At 47.6% G+C, this 18,325-nt stretch overlaps 1 protein-coding gene across 2 annotated transcripts in view; it reads left to right on the forward strand.

Annotated features, from left to right (window-relative positions):
- Positions 1-9,085: 9,085 nt before the first annotated feature.
- COQ8A (coenzyme Q8A) overlaps positions 9,086-18,325 on the forward strand; it is a 36,775-nt gene continuing 27,535 nt past the window's right edge. Inside the window, exon 1 of one of the 2 annotated variants that reach the window (XM_081123724.1) lies at positions 9,086-9,448. The gene's annotated coding sequence lies outside the window, so the exon portion shown is untranslated. Of the gene's footprint in view, positions 9,449-9,510; positions 10,097-18,325 lie in introns of those variants that run through there. The other variant, XM_081123723.1, reaches the window with a different exon arrangement.

The following is an 18,325-nucleotide window of genomic DNA, read 5'->3' on the forward strand; positions in this document are numbered from 1 at the left end:
CCATGTATCCAGGTATGAAAAAAGTATATAAGACAATCCACATAACACAAAGTCTTTGGGGCCCTCACTAATTTTCATGAGTGTAAAGGGGTCCTGAGTCCAAAAGGTTGGAGGACTGCTGCCCCCCAGGAAGGCTGCTGCTTTCATCTCAACTGTCCTTAGCCACTTGGCCCCTCCAAGGGACTCCATTTGCCTTGAATTTCTCCTTCTGTTAGCTCGGAGCCCCGATGGCCACACGAGGGCAGCAGATTCTGCCAGGAGCCACCACGGGGACCTCAATCCCAGGCTTTCATAGTTTCTCCAGCATCCAGTTCCTATCTATCGGGCCTCTGGCCTGAGGTGCTGGAGAAGCAAAGATGATAACCCCAGTTCCTGGCCTGATGGAGGCTCAGGCCCGAGTGCTCCTCCCAGTGAGCCAAGGAGCCAGAAGACGACCGGGATTTTGATCCAGTCCAGAGCCTAACCACACGGCAGGGGTTGATGTGCTCAGTGAATGAACATCAATGGGATGTAGTTAAGAGCTGGGCTGAGAAGCCCGTTTTCCAGAACCTCAGCTTCAGTCTGGAAGTGTTCTTGTTGCCATTGTCTGAGGAAAGAGTCCCCTGTACTCTTTACTGTGTTGACGTAAGAAACGTCCAGACTCTTTTTATAAGAGTTCATTGGAGCCAAACTGACGACCATTGCTGGGAAGCAAAGATCTCAAGTGCTCCAGACAGTGACAGTTTTAGTTTCTTTAATGCATTTGGAATTAAGGAGGGAATTTCAGGAAGATTACATGAAAGTGGGAGAAAGCAAGGCGGAGATTGAATTATAGGATAGTTAACAAGATTATGTGTTCTCTTAAGGGTGATTATGCTTATTTCAAAGGTGTGTTAACCTAGATGCACAGAAACAATGGACAGGGCTAGCTTAAGGCAAAGATAAGTTATATGCCTGGGGTGTGACTACCACCATGACCAGCCCATTTTCGCCCACAACTATTAGCAGCCTGTAATTACCATGCAGTAAAGTGGTCAGGCAAGGACTTCCACCTACCTTCTAGCTTGTCTTGGATAAATATGAAGGTAAAGGGCACATGTGAAGTTTTACCCCAAACTAGGACCTCCTTTTCATGGACATCTCTAGCAATGGAAAAGAGAGCCTTGTGGTCTTTTAATACAAAGATAGTCTCCCACTTCCTTATCTAGTGGTTTTAGTGACCCTCTCCTAAAAACCTTAAAGCAACCTGGCATGTATAACTAGCTTGAACCCTTGTCAGTAGAAAGGGCATGAGATCTAAATTCGCAAGACAAGGCTTCAGGTCCCAAGTCTCCTGGATCCTGGTCTGTGCTCTTTCCCTCTTGTTGGTTCCCCCCCACAAATATTCATCATCATGTTAAGTCAGTCTGATCATACACAAAATATTAGCAGTCTATGCTAAAGTATGGCCTAGTAGTTAAGAGCAGGGCTTTGAAGGAGCAGGCAAGGTTACATTCCTGGTTCCGCCATGTGTTAGCTGTGTAACCTTGAGTAAGTTGCTTAATCTGTGTCTCAGTTTTCTCAACTGTAAAAAGGTGATGATGATAATGTCATAGGGTTGCTGTGAGAATCCTTTAACATTAGGTATTTAAAGTGCTCAGTTAAGTGCTAGCTTATGGTAAATGCTCAATAAACAGTAGCTGTAAACATCACCACATTTAAAATTCACAACTTTTTCAGATGTCAGAGTCAAGAAGAATCTCCGAAGTATTCAATGTTTTCTAAAACGTATTACGAGTAGTCCCTTGCCTCAAGATAGATCCGGTCCTTCAGTTATCCCAGCATTTTTCAAACAGATTTGATGGCAGAACCCTTTTCTCACATCACCTTTTAACTTCCAGGTTGCTAGTGTTGGCACAACACATCCTTTCTATAGTCCAGTGCAGAAATCTGATCTCTGGTTCCTGCCATAAATGATCATGCAGCCTCAGCTAGAACATCAGGTGATCACCGTGGACAATCGTCTCTAAGAGATAACATTGATGGAGAGTTTGCCATGTGCCAGGTGCTATGATAAGCACTCGGCATCATTATCGTATTTAATTCTTGTAAAAGCACTAAGAGTTGTTATCTCCTTTCACAGGTGTAGAAACTGAGCCTTAGAAGAACTAAGTAACTTGCTGCAGGTCACATGGCTAGAAAGCACCAGAATGCAAGCTCAGGTTGGCCTGCCTCTGGAATCCAGCCTTCCCCGCCACCCTGTGCTGCTTCCTGCAGCTACTGTGTCACGTCTAACTACTGGAAAGCCCTTCCTGGTACTGAGCTGGAATCCGTTTCTAGTCACTCACCTTCCTCCCTGGTGCACACACATTAGTCATTAGTTTCCGTTCTAATGTCCTCTGTTTGCCATTGTTTCTAGAACTTGCTCCATTGGACTCCTTTTTCTCTTGACTTGCTCAAGTACTTCAGCATCCCCTTGGGCTGAAATACTCAAAGCTGAACACAATTTTGTCTACTCTGCTGTAGTATAGTAATTGTACATTATCAAAAACAACTCTTTTAAAAAGAGTTCTAATATAAGAATTTTTTTTAGACGAGGTTAGGGAAAAGAAAGTTTTAGATGTGCAATAACAAAGTTATTTGTTTCTGCAGGAATTTTATAACAAAGCTGTTTTTCAAAGCTCTAGTAGTATTGCTATAACACCTTAAACATCACGCGCTTACCTCTGGCTTTTGCTCAAGGGTGATAGTCAATCTCTCTCTCCCCTCCCTCCCCCCTCCCTCCCTGCCTCTCTCTGACTCCTTCCTCCCTCTCCACAGGAGCACCATGTTAACACAATTTCTCACCAGTCTCACCACCTTTGTTACCCGTATGACTCATTGTTTAGTAGCTGGGCTGTTCATAACAGTTTTTCTTCCACACTCCGTGCTAGTTTCCAGTTGAGATAATCTCATAACCAATAGCAGTCGCTGGTGATAAAAATTGTTTTCTTTCTAGTTAATCAATTTCATTATAGTGAATTCTAGTTCTGAAAACACTGCAGAATTGAAATCACGTGAACTGTCAGTGTGGTTTGACCAGTGTAGCTTGGAACTATCACTTTCTTGTTCTGAACTGTATACTTCATTAACCCAGCTCAGGATCTCTTTATTTTGGGCAGCTGCATTACCCTATAGACAAGCACAGGGAGCTTGTCTTCAAGCAAAATCAATTTCCCCCACAATTTTGCTCTACTTCTGCAGTTGTATTTTGGAGCCCCCATGGAGGATATTATATACTTACCTCTGTTCAAGCTCATCTGGTTAGACCTGGCTCATCGTGTCAGTCCATAGGATCACCTGGGAGGCTGACGCTCCTTCAGCCTCTGAGAAACTGGTAAGCATGTCCAGGCTTTTCCAACAGATCACTGTGGTGATAGAAATGCTCTGTGCTGTGCAACATGGTAGCTACTAGCCGTGTGTTTCTACTGAGCACTTAAAATGAGGCTAGTGCAACCAAGGAGCTGAATTTTAAATTGTATTGTTAAATGATAGTTATCATTTTAAATTGCATTTCATTTAATTCCTTTGGCTGTTGCTTGTCTGGAAACTTCTCTTTCTCCTTCAAATCTAAGGATGTAGGACCCAAACCAATAAGAAGGAACCAGCCCGACCGGTGTGGCTCAGTGATTGAGCGTCGACCTATGAACCAGGAGGTCACGGTTCGATTCCCGTGGGTTGTGGGTTCGATCTCCAGTAGGGGGCGTGCAGGAGGCAGCCGATCAGTGACTCTCTCTCATCATTGATGTTTCTCTCTCTCTCCCTCTTCCTCTCTCTGAAATCAATAAAAATTTAAAAATAAATAATAATAATAATAATAATAATAATAATAATGAATCAAAGGTGGGGAGACATTGGGGCCATCCAGGCAACCATGAAAGAAGAGAGTTTATCTGACTCACTGTTCTCCTTTTCTCCAGCTAAGGACGTGTGTGTTGACTGGTGAGGAGGGGAGAAGGTTTCCTGAGTGCAAAGTGCCAAGGCACAAGCCCTGAGATAAAAAGTCATAAATAGACCTAGGGCCTGACCCAGAGCCAGGCTCAGTGTCCTTGGGCTGGTAGAACTTGGAGGCCAGATCCCAGATTGGGGGGCTGGGGCTGAGCAGCTGCTGTGGAAATTTCCATGGGCTGTCTACCAGCTCTTGAGAAGTTCTGGGATTCCACATGGCATGAGGAGGGCACGGGTTATGAAAGAGGCACAAGATATGGTCCCAGCGCACAAGGAGCTAGGCCCCTAGAGAGGAGACTCAGGGACACTTGCCAAGAAAGCCAGTAAACAAGCAGGTTGGAAAAATGAAAACAAAGTTGTAAAGAAGGTCAAGGCATGGAACCAGCCAAGAAAAAATCGATATCACCTTCCATTTATTAAAACCCCATTTCACCTTCTAAGGAAAATGTTGGAAATACAAACCTCAGATTAAGGTAAAAGTTGGTTCTATTACTTGAGGTCCTATTAAAAGGGACACAAACAATATGTTAATTTTTAAATTAAATTTATTGGGATAACATTGGTTAATAACAAATTTTAGGTGTACAACTAACTGTATAATGCAACATCTGTATACTCTATTGTATGCTCACCACCTGAAGTCTAGTCTTATATTAATTTCTTAAAAGGAAAACAAATTTATGATTTATTATAGTTGCTAGCGTGTGAGATAGTCTTAAGAATTCAGGCTAAAATCGCAAAATCACTTTTAATACAGAAATCAATGAAAAATTATCAAAAGACATCAGTTCCATGTCTTGGCAATTGTTACAAGCTTTAAAGTGTGTAATTTTTAAAATAGATGTTACAACCACCCCAGGAATTGGAGATGTGAGTGTATTTTCCCCTCTCCCTAGTAAGATTCAAGTCATGTGTGTGTGCGTTGCACATACCTGCACATGTGTGAAGCCGTGATGCTCATCACAATGCCACATTCCCAATGCACTGGTTAGGATTCTTTGGGTTGCAAGGAAGAGAAACCATGAAGAGAATTTATTGGTTCACGTGGCTGAAAAGTTCAGTGTTAGGGCAGACTTCCAATATGGTTTAATCAGGGCTCCATCTCCATTCCTCTGATTCTCTCTGCCTGTCCTCACTTGTGGGCCAGATTCCTTTTTAGGCTGGATTCTTCAAGATGCCTGCCCGGCAACTCAGCTGGAACTGAACGACTCAGCCCTAACTTCTTGACAATGACAATTAGTCCGGGGAGAGAGGGGCTATTGCTTCTCATAACCATGGGAAGTATCAAGATATGCAGTTTACAACTTGTTAGATATAAAAAGGAAAGTTGATAAGTAGTTACAGTACACAATCAGGTGTAATGTGACAGAGAGGCATCCAAATGCGACAACAAAGTCCTATAAAAGTAAAAGAGACGGACTACTTCTGGTTGATCAGAAAGGTGATCAGAGAGGCGTCATGTAGCAGGCAAGCTGGAACTGGGTCTTAAAGAATGAGTGGGACTTGAATGATTACAGGTGGGAAGGGAGGACATTGGAGGCAACCGGGCAGTTAGAGCAAAGTCCCAGAGGCAGAAAGCCAAAGGGAGCTGGAGAAAGGTAGGAGCCCAGGTTAGCTGGAGCACATGTTCTAGAAGTCGTTGCTAAAGCAGGAAATGTTACCCCAGTGCAAAGATATCTTGGGGTTCAGATAACACCCTAGCAAGTAGGATGAACTGTTCCACAAAGTTAGGGTGCAAAGGTGATCCTGTTGTTTAAATTTTTCTCCCATGAAGAAAACTGGCTTAATTCCCCATTGGCCTGAATAACAGGACGTTCAGTATCTCTGTCCTAGGGCTTTACTTGTCCCCAAACTCAGAGGCTTATACAGTCCAAAGTAGGGGTGGGGTCGGTCTGACTTTCACATGCAAACAGGAACCATTGGTCACTAGTCAGTCCGGTGGCTACACAAGTCCCCAGGTCTTTGTGGCTCTTCAGAAGGCACAAGCCCACTCAGGTCACTTTGAGCTTGGAGCAGTTCCTCACTGGTGGCCCAGGACCATGACCTCAGAGCTCTGCCCAGGGACTCTGGGTAAGAGGCAGTTTGGAGTGTCTTTGGGAATGTAGACCTCGTGTTCTTTTTCCTTCCCTGGGGGCAACAGCACCAGGAGGCAGGGAGCTTTTCCTTCTGGGCTACACCTGCCCTATAATAATACAGCCATCTTCCCCCCCTCCTATGACTGCCTCCCTGAGCACCCTTTTCCTCACCACACACACACTCCTGGGGTCCTTGGGTGGGAAAATGACGTGAAGTATCTTACCATAACCAGAGTGACTTTCTGACACCTTTCTTGGCACAAAGAAAATAAAACCCAAAGTTCAGTCACCAGTGGGCCATTCTGCCCTTCCCAGACTTGTAGGTCTGCGCCTCTTAGTTTCTTCCGGAAATTGCTTATTTCACCCAAGGGAGCCAGGCCCTCCTGTACTCTTTTATTGAAAGTTCACATTGACTTTTAACTTCCTTGGTCGCTGGCAAAATAGAGTCTTGTGTGTGCCCTTGGTCCATCCTTACCAATAAGTAAACTTCTTTTCCTTGCAGCTCTCCTACCTGCCTTGATGTCTGCAGAGGGCTCTTTTATTGGGCACGCAGCCCCTCGGTTTTCTCAAGTCCCCTTCACAACCTCATTCCCTTAACCCCGTTTCTGGATATCTCAGAAGGAATTGGTGTAAGAGATTGACATACAAATAGGCTCAACTCAGGGTTTCCAACTTCCAGTGTGTTTGTTGCTTCTCTCGTTTACAGGCTTGGGGCCCAAACCTGGAACTTACTCGTAAATGTAAGTGAATATTAAAAAAAAAAGTTTTTAAAAAGTATACAGTGACTGTCTTAGGGAGAACAAAGTAAAATATGTATTCCGTAACTGGGATGACTTTCCACACACACTTGAGAATTTAAGGACAAGAGAATGAATTATGTACTAATATTCGACTTAGAGAGTGCTACTTCCCAATTTGTGTCATGTAATCAGTTATTCCTCCTTAACAAAATCAATTTAGAACCATTGCCTGGGGCAAGGTAGGGGTGATTGGAAAGAGGGGCATGAAGGAACTTTTGGAGGGAAAGAATTGTTCTATATTTTAATTGGGGTGTTGGTTACATGATCTATTCATTTGTAAAAATGTATAGACTTAAGATCTATGCCTTTAACTGAATATAAATTAAATCTCAATAGAGAAATAGAAAAATTAAGCCAATGATTTGGCATAGTTGGCTAATTCTATTTGCTATAGTGTGTTGAAAAGAAATCAACCTAAAAACTAACACCCTATTGAGAAGGCAGACATATGCTGTAAGCATAGGCTAAGGAAAATGGAGAGCAAAGAAGCAGATATTGTTAATGGGCTGAGCAGGGATGTTTCCAGTGGTGGGGAGCTGAGCCTGTTTTGTATTGTGCTTAATCACTTCTAATTGTGCAGTCAGCTAATTACAGTAATTAGTCTTGCCTTAGTTGAACAGGCTTGGAAATTCCTTGAAGTCATTCTCTTAGCAGAACTGGGTTGGATTTTCCCTACATCTGGTGACCTCCTCAAATTGTGTCCTGCGATGGTGCATCCCTGGTGCTCTAGAAATGATCTGTTTTCTCCATTGGTTGTTGATGAGTATGTGATCAGTCTTGGAGCCAGTAAGGCCTCTGAGCACAATGAGGACAGTTGTGGGCTCTGCACTGCACTGTTCTTTCTGGGCACCAACCCAGCCTTGCCTAGGTCCAAATTAATCACATTTTGAAAACAAACAGGATTATTCACCATGACACTGTTTGAAATAGCCAAAGAATTGAGACAGCCCTCATGACCATCAGTAGAAGACTGGCTGAATAAATTATGGTTTGTCCACATGATGTAACACTGAAAAAAATGAGGACTCTCTGTGCAAATTTGGAAAGGAGCTCCAAGCTGTGTCATTAAATGAAAAAACAGAACAGAGTATATGGAATGATCGTTTCTATAAAATATGAGCACGTGTTTGCATTTGCTTATATGTGTATAAAGAAACTTGGAAAAGAGACAAGAAACTTAACAGTGGTTACATTTGTGTGGGAGGGTGTGGGGGCACTGGGGTTGGGAAGTGGGTAAGAGAGAGATGATGTGGGGGAAGACTCACTGCAAACCTTTTAAAATTGTTTTTAATTTTTTTTTTTTATTGATTTCAAAGAGAGGGAGAGAGAGAGAAACATCAATGACGAGTCATTGATGGCTGCCTCCTGCACGCCTCGTACAGGGGATCAAGTCCAAAACTCGGGCATGTGCCCTGACCAAGAATTGATCCATGACCCCCTGGATCATAGATTGATGCTCAACCACTGAGCCACGCCAGCCAGGCTAAAATTGTTTTGTTTTTTAAAAAACGTAAATATATTATCTAAAGAAAGATTAAAATCAATTAAAATGTTCAAACATTTTTAAAAATAGGAAAAAGTTTTATGGGGAGAGGGAACCCTAGTGATTACCTAATCCAGAATTTTGCACGCAGTGGTTTGTGAAGGTGTCATGGGAAACTCATGCACTTAAAGCGATACAGGCATACTCGTCTTTTACCCTCACCAACCGATGGAGATATATAGATATAGATATATGTGTGTGTGTGTGTATATATATATATATATATTTAAATCCTCAGCTAAGGATATTTTTTCCATTGCTTTTCAGAGAGTGTGGGAGAGACAGAAACATCCATGTGAAAGAGACACATCCATTGGTTGCCTCCCACTGGTGGGCGGCCCAGGGCTGGGGATGGAGCCTGCAATCAAGGCATGTGTCCTAATAATATTAAAATAGACGAGTTTCCAAAAAGTTAAACGTTAATTCCAAAAAACAGCCTCAGAAGCAAGGACAATCCTTTGGCTTGAATCGTGTTATGATGAAAAACTCACTAAATTCTCCCCTTTCCACCCCCAAGCTCCACTAACCGCCTTGGACAGAGCTGCGGGTGGACCAGCCTTTGGGAATCCCCCGAAGGGAAGCTGTCAGGCGGGTCTGGGCTCGGGTCTCAACTCTCTGGTTAAAGAGGGGAGCGGGGTGTGGAGGGACCGACACCGACAATAGTTCGGTGAAGGTCAGGGAGGGGGAGGAGGGGGTGGGTGGGAGGACACCTGCAATTATGTCAACATTAACATTTTCTTTACTGAAGAAGAAACGAGAGGACCGGTTTGGGGCCGATCTGCTGGCGGAGGGAGGCGGTTCCCGCAGGGCAGTTCTGCGATCAGCGGGCTTCTCCCTGCGGAGGCCGCCCCCGCGAGGCCCGGCCGGGACTGAGTGGGCTGCGCGGGGTTCGGGTCCCCCCGACCCTCCCCCCCCCGCGAGAAGACTTAGCAGGCAAGGACGACGACTCGGTTCTCCGGATCTCCGAGTACGCTTTGTGGGCCACCTCCTCGGACCCCCGACCTGGGGGCACGGCCCGCAGGCTTTCTGATTTGGGGATGCCACCCGCAAAAAGCCAACGCGCTTAGCCTGAGGATAAAGAACAAGTAGGCGGGGCCGGGGGCGCCGAAGCGCTTTCTCCTTCCTCCAGCGCTCGGGGGAGGACTGGGAGGGGTCTGGTGACACTTCATGGCGGGCACGGTGCAGGCCGCGCGCGGTCCTCAAAGCCTCGCCTGCCGCAGTCCCATCCCCTCCTCCCACCGCCTCCCTTCCAGGCCCGCTCCGAGGCCGGCGAGCAGCCGCGAGGAGGTGACGGCAAAAGGCGGGCCACCGCAGCCTCGTCCTCTCTGCGCCATGATCTCGGGCGCACGAGCCCGGGCCCAGCAACCGCACAGCCGGGCCTTCCACCCGGGCTTTCCTAACTAGGGTAAAGGGCAGCGGAGAGAAGAAAGAGAGGGCTGCGCGTGCTGAGGGGGCCTCCCATTGGCTGCTCTCGTTCCGCCCTCGATTCTGATTGGCCACGGGTCCAGCGCACGGATCGAGCACGTTCCGCCGCACCGCGCGGCGTTCGGCCGGCGACGGTGGCGCAGCCAATGGGAGCAGCCCTCGGGGCGGAGCTGCCTGGGGCTGCCGGCGCTTGTCTCCCAGCGCGCGCGAGTTAGTAAACAGATCCCGGGCGCGCGTGAGGCGCTTGCAGTGAGACGACAAAGCGGAGGCTGCGCGAAGGTGACCGCGGCCCAGCTTCCAGCCCCGGGGTAAGGCTGCCGCCTGCCGCGTGCTCCAGCGCCGTGTGCCTGCGGCCAGAGCTGGGCCGTGACCCGCCTGGGCCGTTCTTGCATCTTCCTCAAGTGACCGCGCGGCTTTTCCTTTAGCGGCTTTCACGGGCCGCGAGCTCCGGTTCGCGCCTCGGGATGCAGGGTAGGGGCCCTGTAGATGTCGCCTACCCCGCCGCCTGCCTCAGGGAGGGGACGAGAGCGGCGGCCGGAACCTTGGGCTCCTGGATCGCGCCGTGCAGTCTCCGTGACGGGCTGTCGGACGCCGCGTCTCTTCGGCGGCTTTCCTGCCTCGCTTTTCTTGATAAAATTTCTCTTCGCTCCCGGGCCCAGACCCCTTTGTACTGTTCCAGCGGCTCTAACTGGCCCTGGTTGCAGATTTGTGTCAGAACTTTGACTCTCTTGACCCGAGCCAGCTGTTGGGTGGCACAGGTGGGGTTTTTGGGGTGACTTTAGGAAAGTGGGCCCTTTTTGGTCCTTTCCTCCGTTCGCTTTTCTTTGGCCCTTCCTCCTGCTTCTCGAAACATTAAGGGTCTTGTGAGTGGTTTGGGTTTAATTGCCTAAACGCGTGCCTTTCCCTAGCCTTTCCGCCCCCTCCGCCATAGCCAGGCCAGTTCTCCCATGTGCTTTGGGAGACGGGCAATGCTGAGGGGCAGGACGGGGGGCAGGGTGAGAGAGGTCAGCTTCCTGAAGGGCGAGAGACGTATGCGCAGCCCCTTGGGAAACTTGTCCACCCTCCCTGCTCACTTGGGCCATGGGTGTGCGTGACAGAAGGCCGAAGAGCTGGGCGTGCCAGGCCTACCTTGTGCCAAAGGATTTGAGTATGCATTGATACCAGCCTGCCAGTTGTCATGCTGTTGGATGGGTGGGTCATGCTCGTAGGAGGGACCTTCTGAGAAGAGATGAAGTGGGGAGGGGGGCTGGTGGTTCAAGGGAGCAGCATCTTTAAGACTCTGGCGATGACTCTGGGCATTTTGTTCAGCCTTGCAAATAGTGCAGACAAGGCAGGGTTGTTATAATTTTTGGTGTGACCTCAGGCAACTCAGAGGAAAAGTGAACCAGGTGCTATGAGCACTTGCCTGTGTGTCACCTCCAGATTATCGACAGTTTGGACCAGATCATTCTTTGTTATGCGGAGGGTGAGCTGTGCATTGTAGGGTGTGTAGCAGCATCCCTGGCCCGTATCTATTAGATACCAGTAGTCCCCCCTCACACACACACTAGTTGTAACCAAAATATCTCCTGGAGGACAGAATTGCCCTTAGTTGAGAACCACTGAGGTAAGACTCTAAAAGAGTATCCCCAGGCGTTCCAGAGGCCTCCTGGGACCTGCCCATGAGTAGTTGAGAGGTTTAGAAACAGGGAAATGTTGTGCCCTCTGCCCTAAACTATGTAGATTGGGTTTTAAAGAAGACCCCACCTCTGCACCTGGGGGGATAGGTGAGAGTTGGGTGGTAGAAACCCATGGGCTTTTACTGTGCCTGCTGCATGCATGGCAGTGACTGGCTGGGTCAGGAGTGCAAAAGAAGTGGAAGACTGGTGGTTTTATCTTTCAGGATTTTGCAAGATTGTGGGGATATGCATATGAAATAACCAGGGGACAGTTTTTAAATATTGAACAAACAAATTTAAGCTGTCCAAATGCTGGCAGAAAGGCCAACTCAGTTTTCCACAGGTGGTTTTTCCAAGGTGATGCTTTACTCATCTTCACTTTTTAGGGAGACATCCCTTGTGTCTTGTGATATGGGAGGGGGTCAAGCCTGCATCTGCAGGGAAGAAGTGTCTGGCTGTATTTCAAACATACGTGTGAGTCTATTTACATGTACCATGTTCCTCTCCATGTGACAGGCCACACTGGAGGCAGTGGTGCAGTATGGACACATATATAATTTATGCAGTTCTTTTATAGTTGATTGAAGCATCAGTGTCAAAGACAGTGAGCCATTTGTTTTCATGCAGAGGAAGATGCTTTAATTCTGAGTCTAGATTTTGCCTTCAGTATAACCCAGAATTTATGCCCTAAACTGAGTCCTAAATGGATGGGATGCAGAAAAGGTGAAAAACAGTGATTATTGTACAGGGCAGGGAAAAACATCCTAAGTGCCTAACATGAATTTCCCTTTCTTCTTAATTGATCCTGTGGGGATGTATCAGGAGTTTCCCATAATATTCCTTGGTTAGTTAGGGGGTCTTTTGGGTGCCCTTGGTTGCTTGTAGAAAAGAATCTGGACAGGGAGGTCACACCTCCTTTCTCAAAAATAAGTTTAGAGAAGTCTATTATTGGGACGCTCCAAGCTTAGTGGGATAATTTTCCGTCAAGAGCCATGGACACTGAGTCATTATCTTTGTTAGTTGAAACAAGAGCTGTGTGCAAAATTAGACAGGACTATTTAGATAGAGAGTTGTCTTGATCTGACAGTGGCATCTGGAAATAGTTCCAGCATTCCTGCTAAATAGCAGCCAGGAAACTTGGGAGAGCCAGTGGGAGTGGGGAGTTTGAGATCCTGCTTCTTCTAGAGTTGCACCTAGAGGAGGGGTGGGCTCTGCTGATGCTGAGTGAGATGTATCTGGGTGGGATCTCTCCACACTTTGCAAATCTGAGTGGGTATCCATTGGTCTGTCCTTGAGCATATCGTTTGTTTTATGAGTACACGCTCCTGAGCCCTTGACCCTTAATTTTGAGGTCAGGATCTCATAGAGTATTGAAGGTTGGAAATGACACTGAAAATCTCTTTCTATTCTTCATACTTGGGTGTGACTTATTTTTAGTGTGTGCATGTGGTGTTTTCACTCAAATTATCATTTCAGGGTATTGTAGACTCTGTTGTAGTTGAATAGTGACTGAGTTCTTTTTGTCTTAAGAGCCATCGACTTGCTTTTTAAAAAAATTATTTATTTATACCCTCCTATTCCCATCTGGGCTGGAGGAGAGGGGCAATATCTAGTCCAAACCTGAAAAATCCCTGTGTGCCCTCAGGGTTGGTGCTCCTCCACATGCTGTCTCTGAAGAAAAGCCCACTCCGAAATTGTGGGTGGATCTGGTTATTTACTCCTCATTGAACAAATATCGATTGATTATCTGCCTAAACATAGCAATGGAATATAAAAGTGAATAATACTTGGGTCCCTGACCTCAGGCAGTTGTAGTAAGTGGTATGCAGATACCACCTAACTGCTCGAAGTGTGGTTTGGACAAGGGACTCTGGGTCGGACCACTTCTAGCTGATGGAAACTGCGAATGCTTCTTGGAGGAGAAGGCTTTTTAGCGGGGCCCCTGAGAATGAACAGGATTTCAGCAGGAAGAGACAGGAGTTTGGGGGATGGGCCAATTTTCCGAGACTCTGTGGTGAAGGAGCAGGTTTTATTTTCCCCCCAATTTGTTGCAGACCAATGCTTTTGCAAGACAGGAAGAACTTCATGGCAATGCTAAATGGCTATAAAAGTTTCTAAGTGCTTATTCCTGTTATCAAGGATGACAGTACCAGTCCAAGGAGCAATCTGAGTAGCACTGGTCCAGGCAGCAGGATCTTTGAACAGAGGCGGTGGGGTAGGTGAGTACAGTCTAGCTGGAGGGTAGGGAGTGTGAGGGGAGTAGTTGGGGGCTGGGCTAGGGAGCACATTGGGGTGAAGCAGCCTGTGCGATATGCCCTTAGGAGTTTAGGTCAGACTAAGCAGCATTGCTGCCAGCTGTGCTTCTGTGACATTTTATCTCAGCAGTGGGGTAGAGGGTCAGGAGGGCTTGGTGTAGCGCTCCTGGTAATTTGCAGCTGTCAGTTCAGTTCAGGCCAGAAAATGTTTCCTGAGCACCCACGACTCACTGGACTCACTTGATTCGCTCGTCAGTCTAGCTGCAGGCTGAAGGGCCCTGGGAGAGAGAGGGAGTCAGCTCCCTGCCTTGGTATGTGCACTGTTGGCCTGGGAGACAGTGTGGTTGTAGGGCGGATTGCACAGGATCCTTTAGGTTCTCAGCTGTGGGAACCCAGGTGCAGTGAGTGCTGATTCTGATGGAAAAGGGCTGGGAAAGCAGCTTCCTGTACTGGGAGGCCTGGGAGCTGATGCCTGGAGGAAGAGAGAGGTTTCTGTTGGAGAGAAAAGCTCTAGCCGAGGCAAAAGCCTGGCCTGCCAGGTAGGCATTGCTGTGGGGAGGTCACTGGGGCCAGCAGGTGTGTGCAAAGGGTCGAGAGCAGGTCAGAGTGGACATGGAGGGAGCCCAGGGAGGTGCTTTGTGGGAAATGAGGTGCCCTGAGTCCCAGGTGGTGGGTGCAGGGGAGGTGGACCGCGAAGCACAGATCCAAGAGAATAAAATGTGTGCAGATAGAATTTCCAGACTGTGACTGGTTGGCCAGCCAACTGAGATTTCTAGTTGTGGGGAAGCGCTTTTTGGTGTGTGTGTATGGGGAGACATGTAGGGGCTGAGGTGGCTGTGGGACTTTTCTCCATTTTTTTTACTAAGAGATAATTTCATACAGTAAATTCACCCTTTCTAGTGTGAGGTTGTGCAGTTTGACAAATGCATATAGGCATCACTACAGTCAAGGTATAGAACATTCCCTAACCCCTCCCCCCCATATTCCCCTGGGCTCCTTCATGGGTGCCTGTGGGACTTCAAGGGGTGATATGGTGTGTGCATAAACTGGGTTTGTACCAGAATTAATTGGTTCAGTGGTTGAGATGGCCTGTTTGGCCTGAGAACAGGGATGCACAGACTTGGGGAAGCTGTCTGCCCACGGAGAATGGGGACCAGGTTTGGGGACTCTGCTGTGCAGTAGGTGGGAGAAGAGAAGCTGATGAAGGAGCCCCAGATGAGGGAGAGTGAATCATAGGAACCAAAGAGAGGGTTTTAGGGGAATGTGTGGGGCCAGCAGGAAATGCTGAGGAGGGTAGTGTTTAGTGTTGGCTCAGGTATATTGAGCCATCAGGGGGCTGTTGTGTTACAGAGGGCTTGGGGTGGGGCCAGGCACCGTGTGCTGGGGGAGAAGGAAAGATGGGAAGTGCACTCTGTCCTTGGGAGATGTCAGCCAGCCAGAATGAGGCTGAAGGAGAAGCCTATTTGGTGTGTGAAAACAGAGTAGGTTTGTGGGCTTGACACAGAAGATGTTGTGGAAGGAGAGATTGGGGGCAAAAGAAAAAACAGGTGAGGGGGCAAGGTCCTGGTGGAGGAGGGAGAAGGGTATGGTAAGTGTGGGGCAGAGATAGGATAGGGGAGGGGAGGTTTGGGGTGGTCTGAGGTGTGGGCCAAGGGTTTGAAGATGCTCACATCTGATTGCCTCTGTTTTGGAGGGAAACAAAGAGGTCAACTTTAGAATGAGTGAGAGACCCTCTGATTGATGTGAGTGGGGCAGGATGGGCTGGTGGTAGTGCTTGAAGAGAAAGCCAGGCTGGTATCCTACCTTAGGTGCCCTAGAGGTTCTGCTCCTGCCAGCCTCTGAAGAGCTGATTGTTCCCAGTAGGTAAGTGAGTATGTGAGTGTGAGTGTGGAAGAGAAGGAGGGACATATTTCCTGGTTGTATGAGAAGGGACCAACCCCTTCCTTGCTTACTACCTCTGTGCCATCCCACTGGATTTCCCCAGAGGTGTGTTTTCTGAGAGAGATGCTATATGATTTCCACCTCTCCACCTAAGAGAAGCAGGGTCTGCCCTCCCCACTTGCTATTTTTATAGAATATCTAGAAGGGTCAGTACTTGAATTCTTTTGAACATTATTCTTTTTAGACCCCCTTTAAGTCCCAGTTTTCAGAACAGCCCTGTGCTATGCTCTTTGTCAACCTTCTGCACTTAAGGGGTAATCTCGGAACTGATGATCATCTAGGTCAGTCGCCTCATTTCACACTTGAGGAAAGGAGGAAATGCAGGCCCAAAGAAGAGAACTGGTGTGCCCGAGGGCACACGTGGCTGTTGCCCAGCATCGGCTTGGAACCCAAGCTTTGCTGTCCATCCATCAGCCTTCGTCACACTACTCATGCTGTCTGGGAACTAGAGTGCTGGTGGCAACATTTCTGTCATCTGGTGGGCTGGATGAGAGGTCTTGTGGATTGTTCACACACAAAACTTTTAAGTTAAAGTCCAGAGTCTGAGGTCAAGCCTGGTGTTTGTTTTCTGCCTGGCACATTTTCTCTTTGGCGCCGATCCTGGCTCACAGGAGGGTGAGGTAAGAATAGATTGCCCTGTGACTGTAGGTGGTTACTGTTTGACAGGTGCTGGAGCAAATATCTTATATCTTTGTGAGATTGAAAAAAAAGTGTGTGGCTCTTGCTCTCTAACATGTTTACAACCAACATTTGGTAAAGCAAAGGGCTGGGCACCATTTTACCGTGGGTCAGATCTGCTGTGTTTCCTGTTCAAGCCTGCATGGAGTTCACTGTTAGTGCGCCAGGCCTGCTATCTTTTTCCCCTCTTTTCCCTCTCCGTTCTCTTATAAGCAGGGAGTGCAGAGAAATAGAGGAAGCAGTAGAGGTGCCTCATCCTGTATGCCCCCCCTAACTCCTAGTGCCTGAGTGTATACCTCCAGCAGGCTCGAAACTGACCTGGCCCTGCTCCTGTGCAAGTTACTCTTCCTCCATTCTCTGTTCTGCCTCCACCTCATAAAAACAGCTGGCTATTGCTGCTATCTATGGCTGTGCATGGAGAGGCAGGGTGTCTCATGGTGGTTGTAGACAGAAAGAACATTTCCTTGATGCTTGGCACCCCTGGTTGTCTCTTTGGTTCTGGGTTCTAGATGAGAGAGCTTGATAAGCTAGGGAGCACCCTGGATGCATATGGGTATTAAACTCTTGGTGTGGACAAGGCACAGTGCCAGATACCATGGGGAATATAGAACTAGGTAAGAGAGTTCCGCTCTCTCTAGGAGCCCTGGTAGCCAAGGAGCTTTCTGGAACGGGGTGTTTGGCCAGATGGCCTTTGAGAACCCAGCCAGCTCCAGGACTTTTATGACTCATAATTTTCTGCAACCAGGTTTCAGGGCATAGACCTTGCTGTGCCTCAGGGAGAGTGACTGTTGATTTTGAAAAATATTATTGACCTGGGGGCAGGCTTCTTATCTCTTAGCTTCCTAGGCAGCAAGAGGAAAGGACTTGAGCTTGGCATTAGACAGGCAGGGATAGGCCAGCACCTGACAGCTTTGGGACTTACAGGAGATTTTTTTACCTGGCTGAGTTTTATCTCATCAGCAAATGGGGACAGTAATACCTAACAGGGTTGTTGTAGGATTAGGAGTAATATAAAGTAATAGACACACAGAGGGGAATAATACATGGTAACTGTTCTTGTTATTAATACTATTTCATTCAACTATTAAATCTAAATTGAACTTTCAAGGGAAAATGAAGTCGTTAGCCTAGAAGACAATTTGAGGCCCAGAAACGAATTTTTTTACTTACAAGGCAGGACTCTACTGGGTCATCCAAAAGCTACAGTGTCAGATCCATGTGAGGTCCATGTGTTTACCAGGGCAAACAGGCCAGCCTGGTGTGGTTCACCAGGAGGCCTTCATGCCCCACAGTAGGGGGGCCCTGTGTGGGTCTTATGGTGGAGGCAGCAACGTACATCCCTGTCTGCCTGTGCCTCTCCCTCTGACCCAAACTTCAGTTCCCTGTGCACACACCTGGTGCTTGCCTGGCAGGGGGGCTCTTGTTAGGGATGCAGTGAAAGTGCTAGAATGAAGGACTGGTTAGAAGAATGGTAGATGGTTTTATACCTACTTAAACTCAACCTATGGACTGACAGTGGGATTTGTCAGTTTAGGGTGAGGCAGGGGTATGGCTGTGATCCTCCTAAAACGGCAGAAGGAGGGAGTAGAGATGTAAAGGAAGTCTGCTTCTGACACCCGTTACACCCACCAGACCTGACTCCTTCATGAGCACCATTTAGGGGCTGCCCTGAACTGGGTGATCCAGTAAAAGGTAGGCACCACAGAGCCCCCCTCCGCTTGTCAGGCTGTAGCCCCAGGGCTCTCTGGGAGTGGGCAGCTCTGTGTCTGGTGAGGTGAGCCCATCTGGGGGAGGCAGTCAGGGATCTCAACCTTGTTGGGCTGTTCTGATACAACTCTAAGTGACCTTTCCAGATTTCCCGGGACAGTTCTGGTTATATTTTTCTCTGTTGTCCAAGAATAGGGGTCAACAAACTTTCTACAAAGGGCCAAATAGTAATATTTTAGGCTGTGAGGATTTCTTAGGTCTCTCTTGTAACTATTCAACTTTGCTGTTATAGCTAAAA

The sequence above is a fragment of the Miniopterus schreibersii genome (genome assembly GCF_964146895.1).
Source record: "Miniopterus schreibersii genome assembly, chromosome: 21".
Lineage (NCBI taxonomy): Eukaryota > Metazoa > Chordata > Mammalia > Chiroptera > Miniopteridae > Miniopterus > Miniopterus schreibersii.